This window comes from Felis catus, chromosome E1, assembly GCF_018350175.1.
Source record: "Felis catus isolate Fca126 chromosome E1, F.catus_Fca126_mat1.0, whole genome shotgun sequence".
NCBI lineage: Eukaryota > Metazoa > Chordata > Mammalia > Carnivora > Felidae > Felis > Felis catus.
Window position 1 is genome coordinate 27383380 of NC_058381.1, and position 19072 is coordinate 27402451.

At 39.6% G+C, this 19072-nt stretch overlaps 1 pseudogene; it reads right to left on the reverse strand.

The window, feature by feature from the left end:
• Window positions 1-19072, reverse strand: part of LOC101093904 — a 65156-nt pseudogene that overhangs the window by 6651 nt on the left and 39433 nt on the right.

The window sequence follows — 19072 nt, forward strand, 5'->3', positions numbered from 1 at the left end:
AGGGAGACACAGAATCTGAAGCAGGCTCCAGGCACTGGGCTGTAAGCACAGGGCCTGATGCGGGGCTCAAACTGATGAACCGTGAGATCACGACCTGAGCCGAAGTTGGAAGGTCAACCAACTGAGCCACCCAGGCACCCCAATGTTATATATATTTTTTAATGTCTACTTATTTTTGAAAGAGAAACAGAGACAGAGTGTGAACATGGGAGGGTCAGAGAGAGAAAGACACAGAATCTGAAGCAGGCTCCAGGCCCTGAGCTGTCAGCACAAAGCCCGATGTGGGTCTCAAACTCATGAGCTGTGAGCTGTGAGATCATGACCTGAGCCGAAGTCAGACACTTAACAAACTGAGCCACCCAGGTGTCCCATAATGTTTAAATGTTTAATGGCTAATTACAATGAAGAAAAGACCAACTTTATTTTATTTATTTTTTAAGCTAATTTATTTATTCTGAAGGTGGGAGAGAGGGCATGCATGTGCATGAGCAGGGAAGGGGCAGAGAGAGAGAGAGAATCCCAAGCAGGCTCTGTGCTGTCAGCACACAGTCCCACGTGGGGCTCGAACTTACTAACGGTGAGATCATGGCCTGAGCAGAAATCAAGAGTTGGATGCTTAACCAACTGAGTCAACCAGGCTCCCTGAAAAGACCAATTTTAAAATTGTATAGGCCTATACGAAAATAGCAAGTTTTGGGGCACCTGGGTGGCTCAGTCTGTTGAGCATCCGACTTTGGCTCAGGTCATGATTTCACAGTTCATTGGCTTAGGTCATGATCTCACGGTTCATGAGGTCAAGTCGCACGTCAGGCTCCATGCTGACAACTTGAAGCCTGGAGCCTGCTTCAGATTCTGTGTCTCCCTCTCTCTGCCTCTCTCTCTCTCTCTCTCTCTCTCTCTCAAAAATAATGTTATAAGCATTAAAAAAAAAAAGAAAGAAAAAGAAAAAAAAAATAGCAAGTTTTGTTTTCTGATACTTTTTCTATATCACATAAAGCTTTATGTAAATAAACTTGAAGCTGCAACTGTTTACCAGAGAAACTCTTTTTAATCCCATAATAAATAAAGGTTAATATTTTAAAAATATTAATATATATTAATATAACATCCAAGGCAGTAAAGATGATAGAAAAACAATTCAATAACTCAGTAGAAGTCAGGAAAGTATAGAAAACTAAGTAAAGAAAAACTATGGTGGGGCACCTGGTGGCTCAGTCGGTTAAGCGTTGGACTTTGACTCAGGTCATGATCTTACGGCATGTGAGTTCAAACCCCACATCAGGGGTTTTGCTGACAGCTCAGAGCCTGGAGCTTGCTTTGGATTCTTTGTCTGCCTCTCTCTCTCTCTACCCTCCCCAACTTGCTCTGTCTCTGTCTCTCTCTCTCTCTCAGAAATAAATAAAAACATTAAAACATTAAAAAGAAAAAAGAAAAACATTAAACAAACATTAAAACATTAAAAAGAAAAAAAAGAAAAACCATGGTAAATGGAAAACACAAAATAAAATAATAGAAATAAATTGTACTATATTAGTAAAGTTGGAAAAGTGTACTTATAGCATGATATCGTTTAAATAAAAATTTAAACACAAAAAAGTAATAGCATGGACCATACCTACATAGTAAAATTATAGAAACATGGGATACATACTAACACATACTAACTTCTGGGTACCTATAGTAAGTAGGAAGGGAATGAGGGAAGGTTGTTTCAAATACATTTGTAATTTGTATTTCTTTTGAAAGAGTATGAAACAAATATGGCAACCTGTTAAGATTTGTTGTCAGATACATAGACAGTTAGCATCATGTTATTTTCTATACTTTTCCGTGTATCTGAAATATTGACTCTACATTAGAGAATCCCAAAACAGTGGAAAGCCACTGTATTATACCACAGGTCTTCCTAGTTATCTCTATGACCCTCTAGCGGCTTGCAGAAAAGTTGAAGATAGAAGACCCTTGAGATCCAAGACTGTATTCCTGTCCATATGATGCATCCAAAACACTCTCTTTACCAACGCTTGGTATTTTTTAAAGGAAGGAAAGAAAACAAGCCTTATAAAAGGTACATACCTCTTATGGGAGCTTTGTTGCTTCCATGTTTTATTTTTTCTGACTCTCTGTATGTTCAAGGTAATGTGTGTCTTTTGTCATTGGGAGAATTCTCAATGCTGGAGAAGACAGAGAAGAAAGGACAAGGCCAAATAAAAAAGAAATGGGATCGAAGTCCTCCAAGTTATAATTGGAATGTAATTTTCCTCACTGTAACCCATCTCAAGCTTCAGACACAATTTTTTTTTGAAACTCATTTTGAAATTTTGTCTTCATATAAGGCCTTAAATAAGGAGCAGCCTAAAATATGAAATCACAAATTTATTTTTTTCTCTCCCTGATGGTCATAATTTTTTTCCATTTTTATTTTATTTTTTTTCTTCCAAGATTTTATTTAAATTCAAGTTAGTTAGCGGGGTGCCTGGGTGGCTCACTTACCAGGTTAAGTGTCTGACTTCACCTAAGGTCATGATCTCATGGTTTGTGAGTTTGAGTCCCACATCAGGCTCTGCGCACTGACTGCGTGGAGCCTGCTTGCAATTCTCTCTCTCTCTCTCTCTCTCTCTCTCTCTCTCTCTTTGCCTCTCCCCTGCTTGTGCTTTCTGATGTTCTCAAAGTAAATAAACTTTAAAAAGTTATTTAAAAAATAATAATGACTTCAAGTCAGTTAACTTGATGGTCATAATTTTTGAGCACCATGACAAAAAGAACATTTATTGCTCCCTCAAAAAGAAGCTAGGACACTATTTTTTAAACCCCTGTTCCCAGTTGTCTTGCAGGGGAAGACAGGATGCCCTGTCTGCCATCAAGATGGAGCCATACAGTGCCCACCTCCTAGTGAAGTAGAGGATATGGAGAAAGCCTATTCAGAAGGAAAGAAGAAGTAGAGGGTGAAGGGCGACCTTGGAAGGGGAAAGAGGTCCCTGTGACTTAAGGATCCTTCCCCAGGGCAACTTTCTAGAGAAGGGAGGTAAGTTAGCATGAGGAGAAAGCTGAAGTTGGAAAGTGGCTTGCTCTGCTTCCATTTGACTTGGTACAACATCCAATTCAGTGATTGTTCAGCAGTGACAAAGAGGAGCGTGTGGATGGATTGGCCTTAAGCAGTGGTCCTGGCTCCTGTGTGGCCTACAGGGCATCCTGGTAAGAAAGGACAGAAATAGAGAAGAGTCTCATAGAAACTAGGAGGCTGCAGTATTTAGAGAGGTTGGCCTAAATCATAGACCCAGCGATTATACCAGCACACTGCCTGAAGGGCAAGTAAGACCTGTCACATCCCAAAGGGGCCCTCAATGGCTACCAGTCCACAGAGATGCCATTCTGCCACAAGGCCAAATTTGCATCCTGAGACCCCACAGGCCTCTTCTCTCCTTGACACTATGAGATCACAAATCCTTCAATACAGCCAGACACTATTTTGAAGAGAAACAAGGGTAAGGAGGAATCAATGTGGAAGATTTTTGCACCTACCCAGAAGAAAATGTATTATTCAACAGTGACTACTGAAACTGAAAAAGGTTGTTGCCTTGAATTGACAAGCTTAAAGTTTAGGGTTTTTTTCCTCCCACTGTGGAAGCTTACAAGGAAAATTATGTTCATCGAAGAAAATAAAGAGGAATATATTCTTTGCATATTGGAATCATAATGTGGATAAAATTTTTGACCCCACTATATGAATGTTTATAGGGGTATTTTTCCAGGTTGTTTTTTCTCCTGATGTTGTTACCCTTTCTCAATTCGCATGTATTACTCCTTCTGAAATGAACTGCAGTCCCCATTGTATTGACCAAGGAGGCTCCAAATGCAAATACCAGCTTTGTCTATTCTGGAATTGGCAGGAGTAAAGCATGAAGCAAGAGGCGGTAAGGTTAAGAATAGATTCAGTTCTTTGTAACCACAAGAAAATGCCCACCCAGCCATTCTGCCCTTTTTAATTTGTTCCTTTCCTCTAAATGCAGTTACTATGATCAGAACCATAGAAAGCCATGTGCACTGAGACCGCCATTATTCACCACTGTGGCCATTCCCCTGGGTAACACAAAACATTTAATAGGCTTGTCCCAGCATCTAATAACAGAGGGAAAACACATTGCAGATCACGATAATGATTTTGTGTCTTTCTGTAATGATGAAAGAAAAACCTGATCCCGCATAATAATCTCTTTGTTATTCATGAAACTTAAATGGCATTTCCTCATGAATTTTAAAGTGCCATTCTTTCTCTCACTACTTATCCCGCAATTCTATGTGAGCCTTTTCAGAACATCATTCTCTTATTTCTTTCTTTCCTCCAATGATATAATTATTCTATCTAAACCAAAAGGTTTTAGGATGTTGTTTTTTTACTATATTGGCAACAAAGCTGGTCTAAGTTGACATTAAATAACCTGGAAAGATCAAACTGTGCACTTAAGATTTCTGTACTTTTTTTTCTTGTATGTATGTTACTTAATTTTAAAAGTAGTTCACTTTTTTTTAGGGGCGCCTGGGTGGCTCAGTCGGTTAAGCGTCCGACTTCAACTCAGGTCATGATCTCACAGTTTCTGAGTTTGAGCCCCGCATAGGGCTCTGTGCGGACGGCTCAGACCCTGGAGCCTGCTTTGGATTCTGTGTCTCATTCTCTCTCTGCCCCTACCCCACTTGTGCTCTGTCTCTCAAAAATAAATAAATGTAAAAAAAAATTTTTTTGAAGTAGTTCACTTTTTGATATTTATCTGGAACATCATGCAATCATAAATTTGTGCCATTTTAAAGAAATCGTAATTAGTAGCATTCATGATGTTACATCATTTTGTTTGGTGTTCTAAAAGTTAGGGAATAGTTTGCAATGCTTTTTCTTTTTATTCCTTGTTAGTAGGCATAATTCACTTTGAAATTTAGTCCCATATTATTTGTAGACAAATAATCTCAAAATTATATAAAACTAGGCTAGATTTTAAGCTATTTAAGGACACAAACTGTCTTACTTATCTTTGCATTCTATGAAGTATCTAATGCAAGGACTTCCAAATAGAAGACCTTCATAAATATTTGCTTAATAAATAAAAAATATCTTGTGCAGAAAACAAATCAGTGTTCGCTAGGTCTGGGGTGGAAGGATGGAATTATCTGCAAAGGGAGTGTAAGGGAATTTTTACAGTGATGTTAATATTCTACACATTGATTGTGGTGGTGATTACACAACCATATGCATTCATCAAAGATTGCACAATGATAGTTGATTAATTTTGTTGCATGTAAATTATCTCAGTAATGCTGATTAAAAAAAGAATCTTGTGATAATATCACAGTTTCTTGATAGGAAATAACTAATGGGGTGCCTGGGTGACTCAGTTAAGCATTCAACTCTGGAGTTTGGCTTAGGTCATGATCTCACAGTTCGCGAGTTCAAGCCCTGGGTCAGGCTCCACGCTGAAAGCATGGAGCCTGCTTGGGATTCATTGTCTCCCTCTCTCTCTGCCCCTCCCCTTGTTATATTTGCACATGTGTTCACTCTCTCTCTCCAAATAAATAAATAAACTAAAAAAAATTTTTAAGAAATAACTAATGACACATGCTGTTAACAAATAACTAGCACATTCTTTACATGATCAAATAACCTGGTTTTAGATCAATCTTGAAAATTCCTAATTTCTTGGGGCGCCTGGGTGGCGCAGTCGGTTAAGCGTCCGACTTCAGCCAGGTCACGATCTCACGGTCTGTGAGTTCGAGCCCCGTGTCAGGCTCTGGGCTGATGGCTCGGAGCCTGGAGCCTGTTTCCGATTCTGTGTCTCCCTCTCTCTCTGCCCCTCCCCCGTTCATGCTCTGTCTCTCTCTGTCCCCAAAATAAATAAACATTGAAAAAAAAATTAAAAAAAAAAAGAAAATTCCTAATTTCTTGATTGAATGACCAATAATTTACTAAATACTACTATATGTCTGGCCCTATACTATGTCATTTTAATTTTAGTCATTTTTTAAATTATTGCACAAACAAGTACTGCCAAATAAGAATTGTTATATCTATACTATACTAAGTATAGTATATTTTTATACTATACTAAGGCTCAGAAAGTTTAGGTAAACTTATCCAAAACCAGATATTTTAGTTTTTAAAAAAATCAGTGCATGCATAAATATAGTTTCAAAGAAGCTAAGCTAAACACTTATTTGTAATTTAGGAATTCTGAGGAGTTAGATGATTTTGTCCAAAAATTAACTATAGTATGGGATGCCTGGGTGGTTCAGTCAGCTGAGTGTCCAACTTCAGCTCAGGTCATGATCTCACAGTCACGAGTTCAAGCCCTGCATCGGGGTCCACACTGACAATATGGAGCCTACTTAGACTTCTTTTTCTCCCTCTTTCTGTCTGCTCCTTCCCCACTCATGCTCGCTCGCTCTCTCTCTCTCTCTCCCTTGCTCTCGCTCTCTCCCTCTCTCTCACAAATCAATAAGCATTAAAAAAATTAACTATAAAAATAAAAATGTTAATTCATCAAGTAATACTTTGCTTACTCTGACAGACACTGTGCCAGATATTTCAGGGAATGTAATGCTGAGCATATATAGACTTTGCTTTCAAAGCACATACCATATCACATGGATATGAGATGCATGAATAAATGGCAATAATACCAGGCAAAGTGCGGAGCTAATATAAGATAGAAATAACCTTGCACTGAAGAAGGAAGAAATACCTTCAGTTTCTGCTAAGTTGATTAATTTTAAAATGTTTTAATGTGTATTTTTTGAGAGAGAGAGAGAGAGAGAGAGAGCTGGAGAGGGCCAGAGGGAGAGGAAGACACAGAATCTGAGCTGTCAGCACAGAACCTGACACAGGCCTTGAACCCACAAATAGTAAGATCATGACCTGAGTGGACGTCATCACCCAGGTGCCCCTAAGTTGATTAATTTTAAAAATGCAACCAGCCACCAAGGGGAATTTAGGAGAGGTTCAGGCTTAGATGGTTTTGAGATGAAAAAGAAATGCAAAAATTTTTCTTCTTCCCTTGCTCTATTTATTTATTCTCAGTTCAAAGCTAATCTGACAAACAACTTATGTGTGTGCATTGTAGGGTGCTAGTCCTTAGACTTTTACTTGAATACCTCTCTGACTTCACGTCTCTGCTTAGGTTTCCTTCACAGGGACACAGAAAGGCCTTTACTGACCATGTTACCTAAAAAAGCATTTTATCAATCTCTATATATCCCCTCCTTTGTTTTTCTTCATCATTTATTGCCATCTGGCATTATGTTAAATCTTTCTTTCTTTCTTTCTTTCTTTCTTTCTTTCTTTTTTTTGAGAGGGAGAGAGAGAGAGAGAGAGAATCTTAAGCAGGCTCCACAGAGCCCAATGCAGGGCTCCATCCCACAACCCTGGGATCATGACCCGAGCAGAAATAAAGATATAGACTCTTAACTGACTGAGCCACCCAGGCAGGCCTGTTAAATATTTCTTATTTGTTTATCATTTGTCTCCTCCAGTAGTATTTAAGCTCCTCAGGGAGAGTCCGTTTGTCTTGTTCACTGTTGTGTCTCCAGCACCTAGGTTAGTGCTTCACATTCTTTGTTGAATGAATGAATGCATGAATGAATGAATTTTAGATAGGTCTTTCTGACTGCAATATCTCCTCTCCATGTCTTTTAGTCTTCACTTGAAAGTCTACCAATTTTTCACTTTATGGTTACTTGACTTTTGCTAGATAATAATATTTTAACTTGTTTGAAGTAGAAACATACTTTTTTTGCAGTAAGGCACACAAGAGAAGAGTTTGAACTCAAAAGTATGTCTATGTTTTATGCAATTTTTCTGAAACTGAATTGTGAAAACTCTTCTTCTCTATGTGTTAGCCTGGGTTTTCTAGAAAACAAAACCTAAGACAAAGTTTAGAGAACTAATTTTTATTGCGTACTGGAGGTGTGTGGAGAGGGGAGATGAGTGTAATTTCAGAGAAGGAAGAATAAGGAGGAAAGGGCCACAGCTTCCTGGAGAGACACACCTGGTTGCTCGGTCATATGAGATATCTCTGGAGAGGCTGTGTGGATCTTAGAACAATCTGTTGGAAGGTAGGGAATAAGGGCAAAAATTCCTCTCCCGTGCGTTTCTGAGTTCTGCTAACTGGTTTCTACAAAAAGCCCCTGAGAAAGCCAGAGACTGCATGGGTCCAGTCAGGTGGACCAGGTTCCTGAAACTGCTGTGGAGGCCCCTAGTCCTCACTGCCAGCAATTTGCCCCACCCCATTCCCATGGCTATAAAGCCCTTGACTCTGCTATCATCTCTTAATGTGTGTTTGGCAAGGAAGTAAGCCAAGCAGCCAAGACCTGGGGGCAAGTGGAACCAAGCAGAACCAGTGATGGCATAAACTCCCAGAAATTATTCAGGGCAATTATTTCTAGCAGCCAAGGCTCCAGCCACATGTGTGATACATAGCTATATCTAGCCTGTCTCCAAGTGCTCACTCCTTGGTGTTATTTCCAGTCTAAATTCCCTAATTCTGCACTTCATTTGTTCCACACGTCTACATCCTCGTCCAAAGTAGTGGGTTGTTGTTTTTTTTTTTTTTAACTTTGAGAATTTTGTTCAGCAATTTGAAATGAAGAATTGCTTTAAGCCCTATGCATGATATAGTTAATCTTGAATGTCCGTTGTTTTTTAGATTGGGAATCATTAATTCTATCAGCAGATATTTATTAAGCACCTACTATGCGTTAAGCACTGTTCTAAGCACTGGGACAATCAATAGTGAATAAAACAGTCAAAAATGACTGCATCATGCAGCATACATTTAGTGAGGGGAAGGAAACAGACAACAAATCATAGGAACAAATAAAGTATTACGTTGGATGATGATAAATGCTATGGAAAAATAAAGAAAGGAGGTTTTCTTTTTAATTCAGTGATCTTTTGCATAGACAACTATGAACCTTCAGGGAAAAAGAGAAAGAAGAAGTGAATGAAGCAGTTAGGGAACAAAGAGTTCTCTGGGTTTGGAACTCTGGGTTAGGCCTATAGACAGAGAGTAAGGAAATAGCCTAGGGGTTGTAGAGCATCATGGCTTCTCTGTGCAAGACACAGATCTTTTTTTCTTTAACTTTTTGATGCATCATTTTAACTTTTTTAAGTTTATTTTTTTTGACAGAGATAGAGAACAAGTGGGGGGAGGAGCAGAGAAAGAGGGAGACAGAGAATCCCAAGCAGACTTCATGCTCAGTGCAGGGCTTGATCCCACAAACTGTGAGATCATGACCTGAGCCAAAATCAAGAGTCGATACTTAACCGACTGAGCCACTCAGGCACTTCTAATTTAATTTTTTTAATGTTTATTTAGTTTTGAGAGAGAGACAGAATGCAAGAAGGGGAGGGGCAGAGAGATAGGGAGACACAGAACCTGAAGCAGGCTCCAGGCTCTGAGCTGTCAGCACAGAGCCCCACATGGGGCTCAAACTCACGAACCGCAAGATCATGACCTGAGCCAAAGTTGGATGTTTAACCAACTGGGCCACCCACGTGCCCCTAATTTTATAATTGAAGTGTAGTTGATATTATGTTAGTTTCTGGTGTATAACATAGTGATTTGACAAATTCTATATATTACACAATGCTCTACCATGGTAAGTGTAGTTACATCTATCACCATACACAGCTACTACAATATTATTGATTATATTCCATATGCTGTAATTTTCATCCCTATGACTTATTTATTTCATACCTGGAAGTTTGTACCTCGTAATCCCCTTCACCTATTACATCCACCACTCTCCCCTCTAGCAACCACAAGACACAACTTCTTAAAATAAATTTCTCCACACAAATTATAGACAGGACCCGTTGCACAGAGCATTGTATCCATGCATGGGAGATACAATTTCTGTTAACTCAGTTTTGTTTCACAAACATATTACATGAAGTACACACAACATAGAGCTGACAGTTCCATCTATAGAACTGAGATACAGTTACCCATAACTCCCAATTATTCTTCACTCCTGTAAGAAGTACATGAGCTACAAAACTGAATAAGATACAGAGAAGCAACACTTTATTCTCCGAGAATATTTCAGTGCATGCTGCACAGTTTTATGTTCCTTCTTTGTGCCAGATACAAATACTGGAAAGTAAGCCCTCATCTCCAAGTAGAGTACCTGAACTGTCCTTAACCAAGGGAGGAACTTGGAAAAACTACAAAAGGACTCGGCCAAGAGAGCTTGGGGAAGAATTCTCATGTGGTAAATATTATGTTGAAATTAAATTAAGTGGAGATGGAAGACTTCAGAGAATCAGACAGCAGATGTCAATTATTGATGAGTGGTTTGATAAAAATGAGGATCTCCAGGGCACCTGGGTGGCTCAGTCGGTTAAGCATGCAACTCTTGATTTCAGCTCAGGTCATGATCTTATGGTTGGTGAGTTCAAACCCACATCAGGCTTTGCACTGACAGTGTGGAGCCTGCTTGGGTCTCTCTCTCTCTCTCTCTCTCTCTCTCTTTCTCTCCCCTTCTCTCTCTGCCCCTCCCCTCCTCAAAAATAAATAAATAAATAAATAACAAGCTTTTTTAAATGTTAAAAAAAATAAAAATGAGGATCTCCAAGTAAAACTTCAATTAAGTTGGACATGTGTTTGATCTCAGAGCTGTAGAGCTCAATGGTCTTAACCAGGTTAGATGGTCAAGTCTCATGATGTCAGGACTCAAAATAATGTTTGGGTGCCCAGAAACCGAAAAGTACAAATACTAAAGGTTACCCCATTAGACCACGAGGTAGATAATTCACCCTTGCTGAAAGGACTCCTTCATTTTTTTCAACTAATTACAGGTGCTTAGAAATTACTTAAGCCAGGGACTTTGCTAGCTGTTGGAGATACAAAAGTGAGCAAAAATTGAGCTGGGCCTCATGGAGTTTGTAATTACAATTATAATTTTAACACAGGCCATTAAGAAAAACTCAGCTGAGTGCTGAAAGTATGTACCTGGAGGATAGACATGGGAAGTGAGGCTTAGGCTGAGATGTGTAGGCTGGGGTGGGGGGGAAGAGTAAGCAGAAGAGTGAGCACTCAAGAATTTATTGGTTGTTAAGGACTTTGGTCTTTTTTTCTAAGACCAGTTGGAAAATCATTGCAAGTGTGTTTGTTCGTTTGTTAAGTAAACTCTACTCCCAACTTGGAGCTCAAAGTCACAACTCTGAGATCTAGAGTTGCATGCTCTAATGGCTAAGCCAGCCAGGTGCCCCCCATTGTAATTTTTTAAGTAGGAGACTTGAATTTTGGAAAAAAAAATCACTCAATGTTGATGGAGAGCAGATTGTAGATGGATAAGAGAGCGTTCAGAAACACCATTTAGGAAGCTATGGTAGCAATTCCAGGCAAGAGACAATAGCTTTGACTAGGGATGTACTTCACTTCCTCCCCTGAATGGCTTAAAAAAACATTTTTTTTTTTTTTTTTTAGTGTTTATTACTTTTGAGAGAGAGAGAGGCAGAGTGAGCAGGGGAGGGGCAGAGAGAGAGGGAGACACAGAATCCAAAGCAAATTCCAGGCTCCGAGCTGTCAGCACAGAGCCCGATGTGGGGCCCAAACTCATGAACCCTGAGATCATGACCTGAGCCTCAGTCACATGCTTAACCGATTGAGCCACCCAGGCGCCCCAATGAATGGCTTTTTAAAGTGAACTTTATGGGGGCCCCTGAGTGGCTCAGTCAGTTGAGCAGCCGACTTCAGCTCAGGTCATGATCTCACAGCTCATGAGTTCAAACCCTGTGTCCAGCCCTGTGCTGACAGCTTAGACACTGAAGCCTGCTTCAGATTTTGTGTCTCCCTTTCTCCCTGCCCCTACCCCACTTGTGCTGTCTCTCTCTCTCTCTCTCTCTCTCTCTCTCTCTCTCTCACAAATAAACACTAAAAAAAAATTATGAAGTGAATTTTATAAGCCTTTCTCCTTCTGTCTCCATCTCCTTTCTTTCCCCTGATCTCTTTTTAAAAGCCTTGTTTATAAGGACATCCAGCCCTTACAACTGTGAGGTCACAACCCCTAAAATGCACAAACCTAAATGTTTTTCAATGTCTTTGCCTCCATTTTTACTGATTCCGACAGATGATCTCCACAAATCTCCAGGCACTCACTGAGGTCATTTCAGGCTAATATGTGTCCTTTGAATGTTATTTTGTTCTAAATAAAATAATTGAGAAAATGTACCATAAGAGTTTTTGTCAATTAAATGGAAGGTGATCTCTCCTTTTTGAGAGATGCTTTTTAAAAATCTTGCCTTATATGCCATCACATACACCACCTGCTTATTATGGTACTGTAAGAACTAGGGATGCAATGGTGAAAAATATGTAGTCCCTGCTGTCACAGAGCTTATATACTAGAAGGGGAGGCAACTAGAATAAAACATATGAAGTACAGGGGAGTAAAGAGACATGATTAAATGCAGTGTATTATCCTAGACTGGATCCTGAAACAGAAAAAGGACATTAGTGGAAAAATTACTGAAATCCAAATAAAGAGTATAGTATAGGTAATAGTAGCATATCTATGTTCAGTTTTAGTTTTGACAAATGTGCCACAGTTATGAACATGTTAATATTAGGGGAAGTTGGGTAAAGGATATCTGGGAATTCTGTACTATCTTTGCAACTCTTCTGAAAATATAAAATTATCCCAAAATAAAAATTTTACTAAAAATAAGGAGGAGAAAAAGAAGAAGAGCAGAGTGATTTGGGAGCACCCAACCTAATTTGATGGTCAAGGAAAGCTCTCAAAGAAAGGAATATTTAAGCTGAGAGCTGAGGGACAAGTAGAAGTTAACCAAACAGGGATATAGGCATATATCCACAATAGTATGTATGTAGAATGTTTAAAGGTCCAGAAGCAAGAGAAAGCATGACAACTTCTAGAAACTGAATACAATTCAGTATGGCTGGAAATTAGAATAGAATGGGGTGGGTGAGAAGGAAGGGAATAGATAAGATAAAGCTAGACTGGTGGACACAAAGGGCCTTAAAAACCATGTGTAGGGGGCGCCTGGGTGTCTCAATCGGTTAAGCGGCTGGCTTTGGCTCAGGTCATCATCTCAGGGTTCATGAGTTTGAGCCCCACATTGGGCTCTGTGCTGACAACTCGGAGCCTGGAACCTGCTTTGGATTCTGTGTCTCCCTCTCTCTCTGCCCCTCCCCCACTTGTGCTCTCTCTCCAAAATAAATAAACATTAAAAAAATTTTTTTAAAAACATGTTGAGGGGCGCCTGGGTGGCGCAGTCGGTTAAGCGTCCAACTTCAGCCAGGTCATGATCTCGCGGTCCGTGAGTTCAAGCCCCACGTCGGGCTCTGGGCTGATGGCTCAGAGCCCGGAGCCTGTTTCCGATTCTGTGTCTCCCTCTCCCTCTGCCCCTCCCCCGTTCATGCTCTGTCTCTCTCTGTCCCAAAAATAAATGTTGAAAAAAAAAAATTAAAAAAAATATTAAAAAAAAAACCAAACATGTTGAGAAGTTTGCACCTTAGGCAATTCCAAGAAGAAATAAAAACTATTAGTAAATATATATATATTAAAAGCTTCCTTTATGGGTAGTCAAAGAAATGCAAATTAACTGGACAATATTTTAATGTATTCAATTACCAAATACTTTTTAATTAGAATATTCTCTGCTGCTAAGGGTATGAAGAAGGAGTTTCTTATACTCTGCTGGTAATAGTAATCTTTCTGGAAAGCTTTTTGGCAATTTAAATACAAGGTTCCAGCAGTATTCAAATAACTTTATCCCTTCAGTTTTATTTCTGGGATGTTATGTTAAGGAAATAATTAGAAATAGATCTTTAAGGGGCGCCTGGGTGGCGCAGTCGGTTAAGCGTCCGACTTCAGCCAGGTCACGATCTCGCGGTCTGTGAGTTCGAGCCCCACGTCGGGCTCTGGGCTGATGGCTCAGAGCCTGGAGCCTGTTTCCGATTCTGTGTCTCCCTCTCTCTCTGCCCCTCCCCCGTTCATGCTCTGTCTCTCTCTGTCCCAAAAATAAATAAACGTTGAAAAAAAAAATTTTTTTAAATAAAAAAAAAAAGAAATAGATCTTTAAAATAATATAAAAAGACATCCTCATCATAACAGTATAAAACTTTATACAATCTAGGTGCCAAAATAGAAACATAGGGGCACCTAGGTGGCTCAGTCGGTTAAGTGTCCGAGTTCAGCTCAGGACATGATTTCACAGCTTGTGAGTTCAAGCCCCATGACAGCTCAGAGCCTGGAGCCTGCCTCAGATTCTGTGTCTTCAGCTCTCTCTGCCCCTCCCCTGCTCGTGCTCTGTCTCTCTGGCTCTCAAAAATAAATAAATATAAAAAAAATAGAAACATAATTAAATACATGATTGTTTCCATATGATGAAATATTATGCGAGTATTTAAAATAACATTTAAGAAGAATTTTGGAGCTTTAATGACATAGATTATAAACATATGCATATAATTCATAGATGTGTATATAAGAATGTCTGTAAACAGAACTGGCTACACAATTTGCAGGGCCCAGTGCAAAATGAAAATGTAGGACCTCTTGTTCAAAAATTGTTAATTCCAGGGTGCCTGGGTGGCTCAGTCAGTTGAGTGTCTGACTCTTGATTTTGGCTCGGGACCTTGTTCTGTTTGTGTGGCTTGTCATGCATTTCTGCCAGAGTTGCACATACACACTCGTGGAAGGCTTAGTTGGCTTCTGCTCCGTATCTGGCCTCAGGATCAGAATTGGCTCTTCTGTTCCTGACACCAAGAGGAATTAACTTGCCTCCTTAAACCAGACCAGGCTGGCCCTCTGGAATGGATCAGGGAGGGAAGAGAAATATGCAGACACCCAGGATCCTAACATTGTGAGATATGATAAGAGAAACAGAGAAAAACACCCAGATTCTCAGGATGGCACTTAGGCAAACTTAATGACTAACCACAGATCACACATAGGGTAATGTTGCCCTGTCAGGAATAGTTAGAAGCGTCACCTGAGGGGAGGATGCTCTGCCCAGGACCCTCAATCAGGATTCCAACTGGGCTGTTATCTGCAGGGCTTCCCCAGCCAGAAGGTTGGATGTTGTGAGTCCCTGATTTAATGTTTATTTATTTTTGAGAGAGAGAGAGAGACAGAGTACGAGCAGGGGAGGGACAGAGAGAGAGGAAGACACAGAATCTGAAGCAGGCTCCAGGCTCTGGACTCTCAACACAGAGCCTGATGTGGGGCTCGAACCCAAGAACTGTGAGATCATGACCTGAGCTGAAGTTGGACACCCAGCCGACTGAGCCACCCAGGCGCCCCTGAGTCCCTGATTTAATGTACTAACCCTTTTTTGTTCTTCTCTGTACTTCTCCTCTTTATATTTACTATAATTGTTTAGTTCCATATATTCCCTTTCCCTTATAATTAATAAAACTTTCCTCCACGAAACAGAAAGTGCAGCTATAGTGAATTACTATTATTTAGAAAAGACCTGATCTCACATTCCTGAAATCGAGCCCCACGTGGGGTTCTGCACTGACAGCATGGCATCCTCTTGGGATTCTCTTTGTCCCTCTTTCTCTCTGCCCCTCCCCCTTCTTGAAATAAATAAACACTAAAAAAATTATTAATAATTCCAAGATAGCAGTAGTAAAGCCTTAAACCAAATGTAAGGCACTTCTGAATGAGTCCTGCACAGGTCCCATGCCCTTGAAACTGGCCATCCTTATAGAAAAAATACTGAAAGAAAATATCCCAAAACGTTAGTAGTGATTATCTTCGGGTTTTGGCATTATTGATGATATTTTTTTTTACTGGTGATTTTTATTTCATTTCTTTTAAAAATTTCCACAGCAAACATATATTGCTTTCTTTAAATCTTCAAATGGATCTATTTCATGAAGAAGAAAAAATATTCTATAAGAAGGAACTAGGATACAGGCTTTTAAAGGTGAGCAAATGAATTAGTATAAATGAAAACACACTTAAACAACTATTTGCTTATAAAACAATTATATTGCTGATTCAGTTATCTGTTGCTGCATAAGATTACCCCAAAACATAAAGACTTAAGCAAAATAACAAATTTTTGTTCTGACTTATTCTGCAATTAGAGCTGGGCACAGATGGCTGTTCTGTTCCCTGTGGTGTCTGATAGGGCTGCAATGTTCAAAATGGCTTCTTCCTTCATGTGTGGAGCCTCACCTGAGATGGCTGAGACATCTGGGGGCTAACTGAGCATCCTCGTTTTTCCCCGTGAATGCTGCAACAGAGTTGCTGGACTTCTATACATAGTGGTTCAGAGCTCCAATCTTCTGTTTGTACCACGTTGGTCAGTCTAAACCACATGGCCAAGCTGAGCTGATGTGACAGTAGATGACACAAGATGACACAAAACTATACCAAAATATACAGCTTATGAGGGCCACTAATGTCTGCCACGATTGCCTAGCTGTGGAGTTAAAGTTGGATTTATGGTAACAACAATGAATATTAATGATAGTATACAAAAATAGTCATAAATTGAGTTTTATTTCATATATGTATACTTTCAAGAGTTTCCAACATTTTATATAGTGCTTCACTTGAGATATACAATATATTTTGACTATATTGACTTGTTCCTTATTCATTCATTCATATTTTCTAGGCGAAGGGGATTCAGAGTACACTTATTGTGATGAGCACTGAGTAATGTATAGAATTGTTGAATCACCATATTGTACACCTGAAATGAATATAGCATTGTGTGTTAATTATGCTAGAATTAAAATTGTTTTAAATTATGCAGTTTTCTAATAGTAACTTAAAAAATGTTTTTTAAACTGAGTATAACTGACAGGCAATATTACATTAATTTCAGGTGTACAACATGGTGATTCAACTTCTTTATACATTATGCTATAGTCACCACAAACATATATTGCTTTTATAACCAGTGAGAAAGCAGTATGATTCTTTAACATGCTCACCCCGCCCCCCTCCAAAAGACCTGAAAGCAGATGGATCTACAGTGAATTGCATTCTATTTTGCTTTTAGGCTCTTTTAAAGATCCATTTGGGGCCACTGAGAATAACAGATACTTTTTTTTTAAGTTTCTACACTACATTTTTAAGTCACTGTAGAGAACAGAGCAGGATATAAAAATGAAATCAGTTGCTAAGTCAAAACCGCAAGCCAAGCTGAATCACAAATAACACATTTCCATCTATTTTTGTCCCATATAGAATGAGCCATTTGGTTGGACATTGAACATTTGCTTGTATGGTGCAATGCTGAAAATTTCTTCAGTGTCCTTAGACCCACATTCATATAACAGCCCCCAGTGGCAAAGGAAGGAAGACCTGCCGGAAGCCTATTGCATCTTGAGCACTTACTCATTCAAAGCAAGATTAAGCAGTACATTTTTTTTTTAGTCAAAAGGGGCTGCATATGGAAGAGAATAAAAGACACCTTAAGTGAGAGAGCATGAGTGGGTTAAAAGTCACACAGAGAGCATTCACGATGCAGTCTTTTAGAACTTATACAGAGAAGGCTTAACAAGTTGAGCTGTTAGTGACAAAACTACCATTCTGGCACTAATGAAGTATCCAAGCAAGGCAAATCACTTCACTATTTTAGTGCCCCAACAGACACTCTGTCTAGGTACAAAGGATTCTCCTTGCAGCCTTCAAATTTTGGTATATTCTGTGCTGTACCGCACACTCAAATAATTTCCCCCCTTGTGCAATTTCAAACAGAAGGAATATGAAGAAAAGAAAATGATTGTATCCCTTTTTCTCTCTCATCTTCTATTAATGGTGTATCATGAGAAAAGCCTTTCTTCAGAGTACCAGCTAAGGAGGTGGGGATCTGAACTGAAGAAGCCGGAAGAAGACCACGTGTTCCACTTTAGGAAGGGAACGAGACCTAAAGAGGAAGATCTTGGGGGAGAAAGAGGAAGAGGAGAAGTAAGAGTATCAAAGACAGGGAGGGAAGTTGAATAGATTTGAGACAGAGAAAAGAGAAACATGTAATGCCAATGTTTGAGTATCTTCAGTGAGAGAAAAATGTTCAAAAAAATATTTACAAGATGCTGCTGGGGCACCTGAGTGGCTCACTTGGTTAAGTGTGCAACTTTGGCTCAGGTCATGATCTCACACTCCGTGAGTTCAAAACCCGTTTTGGGCTCTGTGCTAACAGCTCAGAGCCTGGAGCCTACTTTGGATTCTGTGTCTCCCTCTCTCTCTGCCCCTCCCCTGCTGGTGCTCTGTCTCTGTCTCTCTCTTTAAAAAATAAACATTAAAAAAAATTTTTTAAAGATGCTGCTAGTGGTGTATTATGACCACTTCTCTGTTTCCCTTGAAAGCTTCAGTAAAAAATAATTACTCACCAATATTTTTGCAGTAAGATTTCTGTTGATTGGGTGAGATGACATTTGACAATGGCCTCTGTGGGGAGTCAAAGAGGGCCAAGGAATGTCAGGTATGTTCATGTTACAGGCTAAAGAGAGCAAAGGGGAATCCTTTCTTTCATGTTTATTTTATACAAGTGTAGGGGACGAAAAAGTTTTCTTTGACCCTCTTAGGGTCCCCGGCTGCATCTGCAATTTAAACTGGCAAAGAGACAGAGTAACAGGAGAAAAGCATACAAAATCACTTAATGTAAGTTTTGCGTGATATGGGAGCCTTCATATAAAAATGAAGACCCAAAGAAATAGTTAGACCTGAGTACATTTATGCTAGGCTTGATGAAGAGTGGTTATTCCTTTTTGTTGTGAAAAAAGGGGCTGAGATGGAGATCACAGTGCCAATCCAAGTTTAAATAGAACTGCCAGGGAAGACTTCTCTGAGGAGTTAATATTTAAGTTGAGGAAGTCACATTTGAGGTCTAAGGAAGACAAAATGCTAGTCAAGTGAGATGACAGGGAAAAGCATTCCATCGAGGGGAAGAGCTTATATGATGGGCTTGAGAAAGGAAAGTGGCTTTTTTGAAGATGGCATTACAATAATACCTACTTGTCTGTGGGGACACATTCCAAGACTCCCAATGGATGCCTGAAACCACAGATAGTACTGAACCCTACATATACTG